Source organism: Euprymna scolopes, chromosome 4, assembly GCF_053919585.1.
Source record: "Euprymna scolopes isolate OS-2025 chromosome 4, ASM5391958v1, whole genome shotgun sequence".
NCBI classification, from domain to species: domain Eukaryota; kingdom Metazoa; phylum Mollusca; class Cephalopoda; order Sepiida; family Sepiolidae; genus Euprymna; species Euprymna scolopes.
Genome location: NC_136485.1, coordinates 172,072,380 through 172,089,449, shown reverse-complemented (window position 1 = coordinate 172,089,449; position 17,070 = coordinate 172,072,380). Strand labels below are relative to the sequence as shown.

The following is a 17,070-nucleotide window of genomic DNA, read 5'->3' as shown; positions in this document are numbered from 1 at the left end:
TGTTTATTTTATTTCATTTTCATTTTTAGGTTCGATCGAGGACATGAATGAACACAGCCTTATTGAACCATCGGTTAATAAAAATTTAATTTTTGTTAAACCATCGGTTAATAAAAATTAAATTTTTATTAAACCATCGGTTAATAAACATTTAAGTTTTTCAGTCAGCTTAAATTGCGTATCAAAGTTTTCTGCATTTTTACAAATTTATTTTGCAAACAACGAAACACAAATGTTAATTTTAACAATTTACTTAGATTCCATTCGATTAGGCTGTCTGAAGATATTGGCTTCCTAAGACGAAATGCACCTAACATTAATGCTTTTTATTTTCTTCTTCCTTTTGCAAAACTTAATTATGTTCTGTAAAACTGAAAACAAAGACAACAACCACCGTTTTCCCTGTTTTCCCCCTTTTTGCCGTCTCCCTATTTTCCTTTTCTCTTTTTATTTCCTCCACTTCTAGAGAGTTTTTCTAAATTAAATTTTACCAAACCTTAATACTGTAACCCTTTTCCCTCTCCAATTCCAAAACTCGGTTATGTTCTGCGGGGCAGGAAACAAGAATGACAAAGAAAAAGAACTTTATGCAGGAAAACCTTTTCCAAAATAACTGGATTCGACATCAAATAACCTGAAAAGGGTTGATATGCCGTAAAACAAAAAAAAAATCTACAAATAAATATTTGAGGATATAAAGAACTTGAAGCATGACATTTTTTTATAACAGTATTGGTCATTATATAACTCGAAAATGGTTGATATGATGTACTACAAAACAACCAAACCAAACTCTACAAATAAATATTTGAGGATATAAAGAACTTGAAGCATGATATTTTTTATAACAATATTCTTCATTATATAACACGAACATGATTGATATGATGTACTGCAAAACAACCAAACCAAACTCTACAAATAAATATTTGAGGATATAAAGAACTTGATGCATAAAATCTTTTTTCCAAAATAACTGAATTCGGCATTAAATAATCCGAAAAAGGGTGGATATGCCGCAAAAAGTAACCAAACCAAACCAACATAACTTACTAATTATCGTATTAAATATTGCTGCATAAGTAATACGCTTTTTTTAGCAATAAACTCTATCACAAAATAAAACGACTTCTTTTATATGGGTACAACAAGATGTACCCATCGTTGCCCAGAATTATACGTAACGTTTTAAAAAAATAAATTAAAAAAAAAGAAACTGAGACATGTGCATGCTATTATTATTATGCTTTTTTCTAAACAGTTCCCTTCTTGTAATTAAAAAAAGTACTCAAGCTGGGATCGAAACCAAAAGCTAAATACAGTGAATCAAGTATGATAACCATTAGACTAGCTTTACATAATCTTTCAAACCCACTTATTCTTAACATAATGTGAACGATTCATGCATACGCAGTCATGAAACAGTTAACAAACAGATAAAAATCGGATGATCCTCCCCCAATTTTTTAATTTTTACCCTTTAGCAAGCTTTTTTTCCGTATGAAAACTGATTAAAATTTTTCTACCTGTATGAATACCTTATATACTAAATTTCAAGTCTGTAAATCAAACTTTCTTTGGGTATATAGGTTGATAAATGTCTTCACACACACAAAAACAACACACACACACACACGCACACACACACGCGCACACACACACCTTCTCACTTTTATAGATATACAGATTAAGAATGGACTGATTATTGTGATAAAGTCCCAAAACTGTATTTTACATTTGGGTTGGATTTACTTGAGTTTTTTGTTTGTTTGTTTGTTTTAATACAACGTTCCTTTGTTTAATGTATTTAAGTTTAAAATAACATCTTTGTCGGAAATTTTTACTCATTACAAGAGAAAAGTTATAAAGATGTAGGTTTTTAATGTAGAGATTTTCCTGCTCCTAGGTTGGGCTCCGTTCATCTCTTACATTTTAAGATTACGATCAGATGCACCTTTCTAAATGAGTGATTTAGATGAACGCAATTCCTGACCGTGTTATTATAATTATTGCCAACATTAATGTTATTTATTTTTGTAGTTGCTTTCTATTGTATGGGATACATAATTGTGTAATAAACAAATTAAAAAATATGCTATTAATTTTTTTTTATATAAACAGAAATAGAATGTTTAGCTTGTACGTTTTCAAAAATGGACACTCGGTCAGTGAGTCATTCAAAAAACGCGGGGAATTTTTCAGTTGTCAAACGACTACTGCTGACACTGTGATTTTTTAACAAATTTACAACTTTTAGAAAAAGAAAGAATGACGGCAAATATTTTATAGCAATAACGAGCAGGAAGACCGAGCGTTGTCCGGGAATTATTTTCTTTATAATTTAAAAATTATTTACAACTTTAGAAAAAGAATGACTAACAACACATATTTTATAGTAATAACTAGCAGGAAGGGGGGTAATTCTTTTTTGGTACGCTAGTACGCCAAATTTCGGTGCGTTATTTTCTTTCACCAAAAGTTGTCAGGTGTCATTTGACATATCAAAAAAAGCTTTAATAATGTAAGTAGAAGAAAACAGCAAATTCTTCTGCTACTTTGCTAATGCTGTTGTAAAAACAAATTAAAAAATAATCAAAGTAGATAATAATAGTGTAGTAAATTAAAAAAATAACAATCAGTAATTTTTCCACTATTCATCAACCGAGAAATCGCTGACCGGTAACTGAGAAGGATGAACTGCCCGGTGATCCGCGTCTGAGTTCAATTAAGACCCACGAAAAACCCTTCTACCAAATTTCCCTATGTGTACAGACGAGAAATTTGATGATCTGAAAATTACCTGTTCTAATGTGTACGATATCATAAAAATAACTTAGATGCGTCTAATAGAAATGGATTTGATCATATTCCTTGGTGTATTGATTAGGAAATATTCAGTTGCGACAGCTTTTGTCATTTCCAAATTCTAAAAAATAATACCTTGCTGAATCTTGCTTCAATGGTAGATGAAAAATGGCCTCTGTGGATCCATTGTAAAAGAATTATGATGAAAAAATTAATCCGTTTAATTATCGCATTATTAGTCTCCTCCGCTCTTCACTAAAATATTTGTCATTAATCAATCACGCACTAGTACACCACGTCGTAAAAGATCATTTTACCTCTGACTGACAGTGTGCATTTAGGCAATTTTGTTCTACTGCAGATAGTCTAACGGTCATTTCTGACCGCAAATAATAGCTTCTTTCAGTCTTGACAAACTATGGATACCCACTGTAAAGGTGACTGCGCGTGGAATTTTTTGTGGCAAGAGTTGCGCAATCTCTCACCGCACCTCTCCTGAGGCAGCGTTGTTAAATACCAGTGACAAGTGGAGGTTCAGGACGACTGGAAACAAATGCCGAGATAAGTGAAGAGCACATACAGAGCCTAGAATTCTCAAGTGATCACCCATCTGGTACTAACCAGGCTTAACGTTGCTTAACGGACGGGAACTGGTGTGTCAACGTGTTTATCCTGTATATACCATGCACTGGATAAGATGGGGGAATCTATAGCTGTGGTCTTGATATATCTAACGCTGTGTCAATGGCATGAAGAGTCGCTAATGAAAAATTAATTATACGGTCTTACTGGATGAATGCTAAATATTATTATATCTTTCTAAGAAAAGAGGAAAATTCAGTGTTATTGATGAATGTACATTCAATCAACATAATATAAATGCAGGAGTTTCTCATGGGTCGATTCTTACACCTTTATTATTTCTGGTGTTTATAAACTACTTCCGATTAAATTTTCTGAGAGGGGCATATTTGCTGATGATATAACGTTCTATAATAGCCTGTATTGAGAAACGGTATACACATATTAAAAGCCAGAAACCTTAAAAAACGTAAATAGATGGTAACATTTAATGCTACAAGCAACAAACCTATTTCCTTTAAAACTTATAAGAAACCTTCTCAACCACTAACGGACATGTAACACTCTACCTGAGAGTTCCCACTCCGATTAATATTCACAAGTAACAGGAACTGAAATAAATACGTTGGGGGAGATTTCAAAGGCTGCGGCAAAAAAAGGTGGGTTCCCTCTACCGTGCTAGAAAATTTCTCATATCTGATAGCATCTTGTATCTCTACAAAGCCACAATTCGCCCATGCACAGTGTTGTCACACCGGGGCGTGTGCATCCACAGCTAGTTTCTCCTTGGACACGGTCTAAAAGATGTCGCCAATCTAATAGGTCTATGAACTAAGCTTACACCCTTTTCCACGGCTACAATATTGCATTCTTGTGCCTGTTTTATAAATATGTTAGTGGAATGTGCTCTGATTAATTCTACTATTCATAGCATTTATAAAGGACCTCCTTGATAACATTGTGTCAGAGATAGTGATATTTGTACATGAGAACACGATATATAACCGGCATTAGGGAAATATTGATGTACTCCTAATACAATAGTAGAATCCTTAGAAAACGACCTCCAGTCCGGTTGTAAATGTATGATAACATTTAATACTACTAAGACTAAGCTTCTTTCCTTCAAGAATTACAAAGAATCTTTCTAGCCATCGATTGCTGTGGATAATAACACATTAGCTGAGAGTTCATTATTCATACACCTCGGGCAAATATTCACAGATAACGTGAACTAGAACAAATACATTGAAGACATTGCCAAGACAGCTTCAAAGACAGCTGCAAATAAAATGGGCTATTTTCTCTACGTCAGAAAAATATCAATATCTCACAGTATTTTATACATTTACAGTCACTATTTGCTCATGAAAGGAATGTTATTGCTATATATGGTCCGGTGTGTCAACCACTAGTCTCTCTCTCTATATTTGTCATAGTCCAAAAATATAGTTTCTCATCTAATAGATCCCTCACTGTCAACCAAGTTTCAACTCCGGTCCCATCCCGCAATCTTACATCCCATAGATGTAAATACATCCAAATAACCCGACAAGCAGCAAAATATCACGCCTTTACTGTAGAGTTTTGACAAGCTTCTGGGCTTGACCATTACTCCTGATCTTAAATGGAACACGTATATCAAATCTGTTGCCAAGGCCGCTGGAAAAATGGTGGGATCTTTCTATCGATCCAGTAGATATCTCACTGCTGATGCTATTCTCTATCTATATAAGAGCCAGGTACGTCCAAGGATGGAATACTGTTGCCACATCTGGGCAGGAGCTGCTAGAAAGGACTTGTCCTGCCTTGATAGAGTTCAAAATAGACTTCGTAGCCTCGTAGGAGATGTCCTTTTCTCCTCCTTACAACCTCTATCTCACAGAAGAGATATTGCGAGTTTGTCTCTGATGTATCGTTATTTTCATGGAAAGTGTTCAACTGAGCTTCAATCTATGGTCCCCCCTCGCCAAACTTTCACAAGAAACACTCATCTAGCTGTAAACACTATCAATAATTTCCCCCACTCTTTATCTGTGCCTAAACCTAAACATAGATTCCATGAACAAAGCTTCTTTCTTAGAACTGCACGCCTGTGGAATTGTCTTCCGTTTTCCTGCTTTCCGGCTGACTACAATATGGTTGTGTTCAAGTCTAAGGTAAATAAGTTCTTGATGAGCCGTTCCATATAAGTTATTAAATTTACCAAATTTTCATTACTAATGATTACTATATTGACCAACTTCTACTGTGCACTCTTTAACCCTTATCCTTGAGTGGCCTCTGGGCCTTGATAATGTGGTGATGCCTTTGTAAAAAAAAAAAAAAAAAAAGTTAACCAATGCCGGAAAGCCTTGTACTATAGAAGTTTCTTCCCTCACAATTCTCTGTTAGATTTTAGAATTCCCACCTTGCATCCTGCTTTCCTAACTGCACTATCATGAAGAAATTTAAGTGTGATTCGAACAAATATTTCGCCGCTCAACAACCTGCTCAGTGGGCCCCTGTAAGGATAGTTTATAATGCAAAGTAGTCCTTCACGTTACAGTGGCGGTTTGCCAAGTTTTTGGAGGAATATAAGTAAAACACAGACAAGGTTATTTTCGTTTATTTCATTCACAAAACAATGTACAAGTATTCTGATCCATTCGCAAACTCTTTTAGCATTTTATTCAGTTTTTTTTTATTTGAATCTTATGGCATTAAACTGTCAACGTGCTTATCAATACTTTTAAAAGATACGACCATACTCTATTCAAGCCAGAAGCCACGCTAAATTTTATCGGTACTTTTAAATCACAAACAAATCAGAGTTTACTCAAAAAATGTCTGGATCAGTTTTCTATGTACGAAGTCAGAGAACTTCTTGCAAACTTACGTGAAAAACTAATAAACCAATTTTGGGAAATTCGTAAAAGTAACAAACTAACAAGTGATGCACGAGTTATCTCCTCCTGGCAGTCTCTACTTTTTTTTTTAATTATGTAAGTAACCATTTATCACAATAATGTCCCATCCACGAAATGTTGCATCCCTCTGCCTGTTCTACAAGTATTTTAGTGGTGAATGCTCTGACGAACTGCAAGTACTTGTGCCCCCACGACGTGAGCACCCACGACAAACCCGACAGACTGCTAAATCCCACCCCCGCACTGTAGAGATCCCGAGATGTAAAAGATCTTTCTACTCCAATAGTTTCTTCCCCAGAACCGCTAGACTTTGGAATTCCATTCCAGGTCCCTGCTTCCCCAACAGTACTGACGTGCAGAAGTTCAAGTGTAACGTGAACCGACATCTTGCTGCCCAAATCCCTACATGGTACCCCAGTAGTTGTTGCCCCTGATAGTAGCCCCCTACACCAAAGTGGCAATTTGCCTTGTTTGGGGTGAAACTGTAATAAAAAAGTAAAATAAAATAAAAATACAAATAACTACAAACTCTACACAAAAGATAACATGTATCCTCTATATATACACCTCTTATTCAAACACCCTAAACATATTAATAACCACATCCCAAAATCAAGCGAAGAGAAAAGCGAATTAGTTCTAACTTTTCAAAATGTGAAATCTTCAATAAACATAAACACTTCTACGATACAGCATTAAAAGGAATCGGCTACATTAACAATTATATTAATTACTCAGAACCAAATCTCTTAAAACCTACTGATAGAAAAAATGTTAGAGAATGGCTCGAGAGAGAGGGATGTGTGTAAATTATATTGTAGATACGTTGACCGGAAGTAATGATCAGCTGATCGGATTGCGTTTGAGTCACATGATCAGGTTAGCTGAATCAAGGAGATTTGGTTTTAACTTAGGCGACGACCGGCTTCACAGACGTCTCCTCCCCTTCACTGGAGGAAACGCTGACGTGTACCACGCAAGCCAGAGATTCACTTTCCATCCTTCTACGAGACATCTGGAAAGTGAAATAAAAACTATAAAACCAATTCGTCGTTTGGAGTGAAATGAATCTTCGTCTCTAAAACAGGTACTAGTCTCCCCTCCAAGACGAGATGAATTCAGATGGACCAACATCCACGACGCAGAAGGTATGTCTGAAATACATGTACCACACACACACACACACACACGCGCAACGGCATATGAACAAATAGACAGAACAACTAGACGATCACACGACGTTAACTCTGATTAGATATATCACACACGATCCCCTTTATAATACAACACAACAAAAACAGATCTAGAAAAATAATTTAGTTCAACCCTCCCTTCAATATAAGACTAAACTAGGAAAAGAGTTTTCATTAATTAATTAATACTCACATTTCACCAAATAATATCATACATAAAATATTTAATAAAAACACTATCGAACTTACTTATAGCTGTAGTGACAACACAGAAAGCATTATCAGAAAATTACAATAATAAGACATTAAAAAGATAACAATAATAACCGTAATACAAATAATAATACAAAAGACTGCAGTTGCGTGAATAAATCAGACTGCCCACTTAAACAACAGTGCTTACACTTAGCAGTAGTTTACAAAGCCACCATTGCCCCTAAAGAAAATGTTCTTTTACTCACCCCAACCACCTTAATAAAACCTCACTAACTACCGACTACCTTAATTTAATCGAAAACAAATTTAAACCTACGATAAATTGGGAAATCCTACAGAAATCGAGCACTTGTAAATTATTAAACTCCTCTTGTTTCCTTGGCTTAAATGAAAAGGTTTTAATAACAAATTGTATTATAAAATATTAAACAAAAAGGTGAAATTTCAATTAACTGCTGTCATTACAAATCTCACCTCCTTACCAACTTTAACTCCCACAATAGATCAACAGACACAACATACCCAAACCTCAGCTCTATACTTAGCTTACTTACCTTAATTATTTATTACTGTCATAAATATAATATTTACAATCATGAACAATTCGGTAAAACCTGGCATTACTCTAATCATCCTCTATATCGCCCTATAATTATGTATTACCACCAAAAAGAGGGAAAGAATAAAAAGAACAATTTCTTTAAAAAAACCTTTTTAATTAAATTTTAATGTTAATTAAATTTTAATATTAATTAAATTTTAATGTTAATTAAATTTTAATATTAATTAAATTTTAATGTTAATTAAATTTTAATTAGCATCCTACCACCTTACTTTTATCTGTTTCTTCCCATTTATGCTTATTTTTTTTCATAAACATGAACATAACCTTATATAAACTCTTCAAGTAAACTTCCAACTCCCCAATCTTTTAAACTATTTAGCTATAATCTTTATTCCCTATTATAACTAAAAATATATAATTCTGTAGTGCTCATATGTGTACAATATTATTAATAACATGGGCCGAATGCTTATGAGCTTTTAACGTGAGCGTATCTTCGATAATGTTAACTTCGACACGTTCTCAATTTTTCCGTGGCGCGGTCCGTTTGTTTAAGAGCTTTTAACTGGGATGTATCTTCAATGATGTCGATTTCTGACACGTTTCAACTCCCCCCACCTCCTGCCAGACTATCCAGATTATGGCAATGATGACAATTTACCACCCCTACTCATCTAAACTGCCTGCCCTTTCCCTCTCCACCCCAACCCATGAGCTTCTTAAACAACTAATTTTAACCCTTACCATAACCACCAAATTAGTTGGTGCAAATAAATGCTTCTTCTTCTTCTTCTTCTTTCCTTTTTTTCTTTTCTTTTCTCTCTTTTCTCGTTTCTGTCATTTCTTTCCTCCTCTTTCTTTCAGGTCTATATCTTTATTTTTTTTATTTCTTAACTTAATAATTAATACTTACTGATTGTTTCCTTCTTCTCCTCCACTCCCCTCTCTTTCTTCTTTTTTTCTATTGCTCTTCCTTTAAGTCTATATTCCCAATTCCAAGATGTTGTCCATCTTACCGTTTATTCTTTAAAGTATGTTTAAATGTTCAATTCTTGACAGCACCTATTTCGTCACGCAGAATAATTTATGTAATTATTATGTCGATTTTTTTATTTATCCTGCTGTTAACTCGTCAGAAGAAAAGGAACTCATTAACTTAAAAGAAAATAAAGGAATATAGGTGATTATAAAATCTGAAAATCGGAAGTGAAGTTCGAATTATGTTTTCTTTTAGTTATGCCCTTAAAATGTGGAATATAGACTTTTGTCAGTTATTTGTATATGCTCTGTAGTAACATCGAGCTTCATAAATTAAAGGATTGGTATAAATAAAATGTGAAATATAATTGAATAAGCATATTTTCCTATGAATACACGTGTTATATATATATATATATATATATATATATATATATATATATATATATATATATATGTATATACACCCATATGTATATATATATATAGTGAGATAGATAGATAGATAGATAGATAGATAGATAGATAGATAGATCTTCCATTATAATAAACACTCAATCTGCAAAGTCTGACGAAACTATCGGATCGTGAATTCGATTTGGTAGTGGAAACATGTGTAACTAACTAGACTAAAAACCGGCAATATTTTTGCTCTACTTTATTATTGAGCACTTTTTCGTTTTCTTTTCCTACCATTTACTACTTTCTCATTATATATATATATATATATATATATATATATATATATATATATATATATATATATATACGAAATGATAGCATGTTACCCACGTGGATTAAATGAAGGGTTCAGTTCGAAATTACTTGCAGATTCCCAAGTTCAACAAAATACACCTGAAAAATGTCGGAGGTTACATCGACAGAAACATTGTGACAATAACACCCAAGATAAGATCCAACTGATCATATATATATATATATATATATATATATATATATATATATATATATATATATATATATATGTGTGTGTGTGTGTGTGTGTGTGTTGCTTTTTATTTCGTATCGTTAATAACCGACTTGTATGAAGGGAGAAGTGTGTTTATTCTCGACTTGAAACCCAGACGACGAATTGTATGACGCAGTTTGGATTAAAACCAAGTCATAAAATGTGACGACTTAGAAGGAAAGAAAACAAAACTCACCGCCGCAAGTGAGCCAGACGGGTCGATTTGGTTATATAAACTGCGCAAATAGACTGACTGACAGGTGGAATGCGGATAGACATGCGAGGTAGGAGGTCGATCACCATCTTGACAAGCTGAAAAGACAAGTCGCCTGACGAGGCAGTTTTCCGGGGATAAAAAGTTGACGAGTTAAATTTAGAACTTTCACTTCTGGATAAATGATATCTCCAGCAAAACAAAGTGTTTAATCACGTATGCATACAGACGGTGGGAATGGGAGGGGGGGGAGCGTGGCCGGTGCAATGACGTTGATGATACCTGGTTTCGAATCCAAGTGGATCAAATGAGTTTATTTACGAATACTTTTTTTTCGCTATATTATTTTATTTTATTGTATAGTGTAGTAAGATTTTTTCTGCTTATTTTCTGAGAACTTTCAGCGAAAGATATAGGCATATTTTTTAATTATTATTTGAGAGTCACCACTTATCAAGGTCCGAAAGCCTTTCGATGATAAAGGTTAATAAGTGCTACGTGGTAGAGAAGTAATCGTTAGTGATATGAACTAGATGGAATTTGATTATTTATGCGAGCGACTTAACAGGAATGTGTTTACTTTAGATTTGAATGCCACCATGTTGTGAATAGCCGGGAAGCATGCCAGCGGAACAGTGTTCCAAAGACAAGCAGTTCTGGGAAAGAAGATGTGTACATGGAATCTGATAGAGAGTGGGAAAAATCATATATAGTGATTTTAGCTGGTCAAGTGCGTTTTGTGAAAGTTTGACAAGCGGAGACCATAGATTGGTTTTCAGATGAGCACTTACCATGAACATAGCGATAGAGCAGAGAGAGGTTCGCGAGGGCATCGGCTACTAGGTTATGAAGCCGGTTTTGAACTCTATCAAGGCAGCAGACTCCTGCCCAGATGTGACAACAGTACTCCATTTTAGGGCTTACCTGGCTCTTATACAGATAGAGGATCGCATCGGGAGTGAGATACAACCCCCATTTATGAAGTTGCGTAAGGACCCCTGATCTTCGAAAACATCGGAAACCTCGGCTCATATCGTTTGGTACTTCAAGAATCGTCATATTGAATACTGGTATGCTGAAAACGAATAACAAAACTCACGCAGGCAAGAAGGACAACAGACGCTTGAATTCTATTCTACTTTCACAAATATATTACAGATTTTTTTTTAATATATGGTTCAGTTCTTAGTAAGTTTTTTAAAGTCTCAAATCGCTCTTCTCTTCGGAGATAGCCTCAGACGGGTCGGAGGAGGGGTGTGGCGGTCGCATCTCAGGGAGCGGTATTGTTACTTCGAGTTTCGCGCACACTCTCTGGCTAGAAACTGACTAATTTCGCACGACATCAGCACTATATAGTAAGGTCAGGCGTGGGGGAGATGATTTCCTAAGCCAATAGGATCACGCCACACATTTGCGGACATCCCAGATTGCGGGTGTGCAACTCAGCCACTTCGCTAGCTTGCAATCTGAGATCAAATTCAACATTTAATTCCCATGACCTCAGGGGTCAAAACTCGTTAGTCAGAACACCTGGCACTGACTCCTCTAACATTTCCTGTCATCAATTTCGAATAACAACAAATATCTCTGACCTCCAAACAATAAGCAATATATATATTCTTTTGACAATGAAATAAAATATATATCTATATCCCTTACTTTAAGTGGTTGGGATATCTTCCGTTGCCCGGTATCTATTAAAGATATCTTAGCACACCCGGCTCCCCAATGAGGAGCAATTCGCTCCATCAGGTCGATCACGTTACATATATACTTCACAATAAAATTATCTAACAATCAACTGATATGGAAACCTGTGATTATAAGTTTTACAAGATATTACTGGCAGTAATATTCTATAAGTACTATCACACCTAAATAAAAATTACTCGAATATACAAATTAGAACAAATAAATCTTTGTCTTACATAGAACAACAAAAATCTTTTTATTTTTGATTTTTAAATTCGTTGAATGATTAAAATTTGAGATATATATACACATATATATATATATATATATATATATATATATATATATATATATATATATATATATATGAAATTAAATTAAATATGAGGAATAAAACTTATATATGATTTTATTATATCATCAGGAGAATGCGGAAAACTAAAATATATGCATATATATACATATATATATACATATATATATATACATGCATATATATATATATGCACATAATAACACTGCAAAGAATATAAAGTAACAACACACGTCCGATATTAATAAATTATGCATGTGAAACAAATTAATTTCCATTTTCTGCAATCCTGCTCTATCTACAATAAAACCTGCCATGCACGTTTGCAAGTCGAGCACATGTCTGACGAAGGCAAGACATTCCGAAATATAGAATCATGGACACACCACCTGGCGCAAGTAAGAACATCCTGCATGTAAAATATCACCATGAAAAGAAATCAAATGATTCAGGAAAATTTCTTTTAGAATTCCTGCAATAATAAATGAATTTTTACCCAATTAAAATATAATAGTATGCTAGATACATTGAATAATAAAAAATATCTTCTTTATAAATTGTTGTTCATTTTTTTTTTTTAATCTATCAATGCGTCAGATTATTTTGAGGCACCCTATATATATATATATTAAATAAGATACGTGTTACTTTGAACACTTTAAAGCCAAATAACTGCATATATGTCTAGTTTTCCCCCTCCGGAATATATCTCTCTTTAAAAATAAACATTCGTTTATTTTATAAAGGCAAAAAAAATTCGCGTTGCAGCTATTTGGTTTTAAAGTGTTCAAAGTAACATGTATCTTATTTAATTTTCAAATTTCACTCAACTCCTTTTAATGGATAACCTACCCAGATTTTCAAATCACGCGCGACCATGCATAATTATCCAGTTACAGATAGATCCGCAGCTAACATCATGTGGATTCAACTCAAATTCTCCCATTCAACACCATGTCGAAGAATAAGAGGGGAAAAAATATAGACATATATATATAGATTGAAAAAGGGGTGTATATCTCCAAAATGTATCTCTTTAAAAATAAACACTCGTTTATTTTATAAAGGTAAAAAAAAATTTGCGTTGCAGGCATTTGGCTTTAAAGTGTTCAATGTAACACGTATCTTATTAATTTTCAAATTTCAAAAAACGCCTTTTAATGGATAACCTACCCAGATTATATATATATATATATATATATATATATAAATATATATTATTTATTTATTTCCCCAAATTCCCCAAAACCTCTGGCCTAGATGGAGCAGAGATTAAAACTTGCTGCTATGATTTCAAATGATTTGAAATAACAGCAAGGGAAGACATGATTCCAAATATTTCTCATATGTTATACTTCCCCATCTTTTAGAAAAAGGTTAGGATTATGAATATCTCCAGTATTACATAATCCTTATACACTGTGAAATTTACTTTATGTATGAAAACCAAAGACAGGATATATAACATATAAGAAATATTTGGAATCAAGTCTCCCCTTGCTGTTATTTCAGATCATTAGAAACCATAGCAGCAAGTTTAGTCTCCCCTCCATCATGGCCAGAGGTTTGGGGGAAATATCAGATATTTTGTAATTCATATGCAAAACTAGTAAAAAAAATGACTATGATTGAAACATTTTATGGCTGTAAAAAAGTGCCAAAAATTGGATCTGGATAATGGAAGATCCTCATAAGATGCGATCTTAAGGGTAAATATTACATACGCCACTACATAATTCTGGTCAGTAGCTTTCCAACGAACCTTCATTTGTTAAATTCTGATCAATAGTCGCTGAGATTTGGAACTGATAAAATTGCCCAAGAAGGTTGGATATATATATATATATATATATATATATATATATATATATATATATATATATATATATATATATATATATATATATATATATATATATATCACTATCATCATGCAGTCCGTCAGTCTTAATCGTGACAAGTCGGGGCCTCAGTGATCCCTCAGTGTTGGCATAGTCATCTTTCTGTGTGAAACGTCCAGTCACAGGCACTGTATATGTGGGTGCCGAGGTTGTGTCGTCAATAGTGTCTCAGCGCTAAAGCTTCTCCAATCTTTCTCTCTATTTCTTCTTTCCTTTTGTGAAGTGTTCCGCCAGCTATTCCTTTTATTGGCTTGTTCCTCCCAACTCTCGACATTGATGTTCATCCCTTTCAGGTGCCGCTTTGTTACATCTTTGTAGCGAAGCTTCTGACCTCCTACATTTTCCAGTTCCTCATAGAAGATCATCTTTGGGATTCGGTTATCTTCCATTCTGGCAATGTGCCCGGTCCATCGTTGTTGCATGGTAGCAAGGGTAACTTCCAAGCTGTCTAGATTTGTTATCCTGAAACTTGCACGTTTGATACGCAGTCACTCCATTTAATCTTCATGATCCTTCTCAGATGCCTCTGCTGGACGGCTTCCAGTTTCCTTATGTGTTTTCTATACAGAGTGTAGGTCTCTGCTGAATACAGCAAGGCTGGCAGGACGATGGCTTTGTGTTCTCTGCACTTTGTATCTAGCTGGATACCGAGCGAGAGCAATTTTTCTAGCTTACCAAAGGAGGCACATGCGCTTTGGATTCGGCAGCTTATTTCTTTGTCAGCACGGTTGTCAGTGCTTAGAGTACTTCCCAGATATTCGAAGATTTCAACGACTTTAAGCAAGATTATCATTATAGGCTCTTGGGGTCGTTGTGATCTCGTGAAGGTTGATACATCACTTCTGTCTTCCCTATGTTGATTTGTAGGCCGATCTTCCTGGCTGTTTGAAAGAAGGTATTCTCTGCATCTGGGCTTGACTGTGAGCTATAAGAACAGTGTCGTCTGCAAACAGCAGTTCTGTTATCAGCTTCTTCTTGGTCTTTGTTTTAACCTTCAGTCTTGCAAGGTTGAACAGTTTCCTGTTGGAAAATGTGCGGATGAAGATACCTTCTTCGATGTTTTGATGAAGCAGCATTAGGACGGTTGTCAGAAATAGGGTGAACACTCTTGTTTGGTGCCATGGTTTACTTCCAAGAGTTCGCTTTCTAGGTTCCCTATTTCAACTTTCCCTTTTGTTCCTTTGTGAAACTGTTTGATAATTCCCACGAAGTGATTGGGGCATCTGAACACTTTAAGAACTTTCCACAACATTTTTCGGTCAGCCATAGCAAATGCTTTGTGAAAGTCCACAAAGACTATGTAGAGCCTCCAGTACTGTTCTAGTTTCTTGGATCTGCCATAGGCTGAAGATTATATCTATTGTATATCTTTCACGCCTGAATCCACACTGTGATGCGGTTAGGACGCTATCTGCCAATCTTGCTAGCCGAGCTTTCACGACTTTAGCTATTATTTCCCCGGCAATGGTCAGCAAAGATATATCTCGGTAGTTGCTGCAGTTCTTGTGGTCACCTTTGTTTTTATAGACTGGGATGATGATGACATCTTTGAATTCTTGGGGTAACATTCCTTGTTGCCAGCATTTTGCTATTAGTTGAAGTTTTCTTTGGAGTTGTTCTACGCCGAACTTGTATACTTCAGCTGGTATGCCGTCAATTCCTGGAGATTTGTTCATTTTAGTTTTATCAATTGCTTTTCTTACTTCCCCAAACGTTGGTGTGTCATTCAGGTCCATCTGCTGGGGGAAAACTATTATGTGGCTTAAGATTTCCTCATCCGTATTGAATTCTATATTCTATAGGGTGCCAAAGTACTCTTGCCATCTTTGAATTAACTGTCTTGGTTGGATCTTGGTTGGGTCAGTGTAGCGTTTCCATCTTCAGATAAGAGGGTGTTAGTTATCTGGACTCTGACGCCATACACTTCCTCCGCTAGCTTCTGCATATCTTCAGCCTTTTTCAGTCACCAGGTGCTTTCCATTTCTCTTAGCTTTTTCTGGACTTTTGCCCTCACTTTTTCAGCTTCTCCAGGTTTGCTCTAGTCGGGTTGCTTAGCTTTGATTTTAATGCTTGGTTTCTTTCCTTTATTACATATCTAATTTATTGGTCCTTCTCGTTGAACCAGTCCGCATCAGAGAATACAGGCCTGCTTAGCAAGTCTCACGTTTGTTCCGGCGAATCAGAATCATCAGTAATTTCTTCCAATGCTGAGTTGATTGTAAGTTGTAGTCTATCTTGCCATTTTCTATTTCCAAGCTTTGGCGTGTCTAGCTATCTCTTTCGTTTTGTTGTCGTCCTGCTGCACACCAGTTTTTTGGTGAACTTGAAAGTATTCTTGATTAGGTATTCTTGATTAGGTAGTGGTCTGTTTGGTAATCTGGTTCTTGCATAGCTCTTACGTCTTTGAGGTCCTTTTCTTTTTGTGTTAACATAGTCTAGAAGATGGGGTCTCTTTAATCTGGGATTTTCCTAGGAGTAGTAATGGTTTTCTGAATGTTGGAAGTAAGCATTCGTAATTGCCAGTTCAAACTCCGTTCACAAACAGAGCAGCAGTTCTCCATTTGAATTGGGATGTCTCTTTCCAAACTTTCCGAGAACAGGGCTCCAAATATTGTAGTCATGACCCTCTTTAGCATTGAAGTCACTGAGGAGAACTAGCTTATCTGCTGCAGAGATATTTGCTATGGTGTCTTTCAGCTGAGAGTAAAAAGCCTCCTTTTCTTCGTCTGGGT

The 17,070-nt window shown here is 35.2% G+C and overlaps 1 long non-coding RNA gene across 3 annotated transcripts in view; it reads right to left on the bottom strand.

Moving 5' to 3' along the window:
* LOC145273058 (uncharacterized) overlaps positions 1-10,657 on the bottom strand; it is a 296,130-nt gene extending 285,473 nt beyond the window's left edge. For all 3 annotated transcript variants that reach the window (XR_013866152.1, XR_013866151.1, XR_013866153.1), the window contains exon 1: positions 10,415-10,657. This is a non-coding gene — a long non-coding RNA (uncharacterized LOC145273058). The remainder of the gene's footprint in view (positions 1-10,414) is intronic.
* Between the last annotated feature and the right edge of the window lie 6,413 nt (positions 10,658-17,070).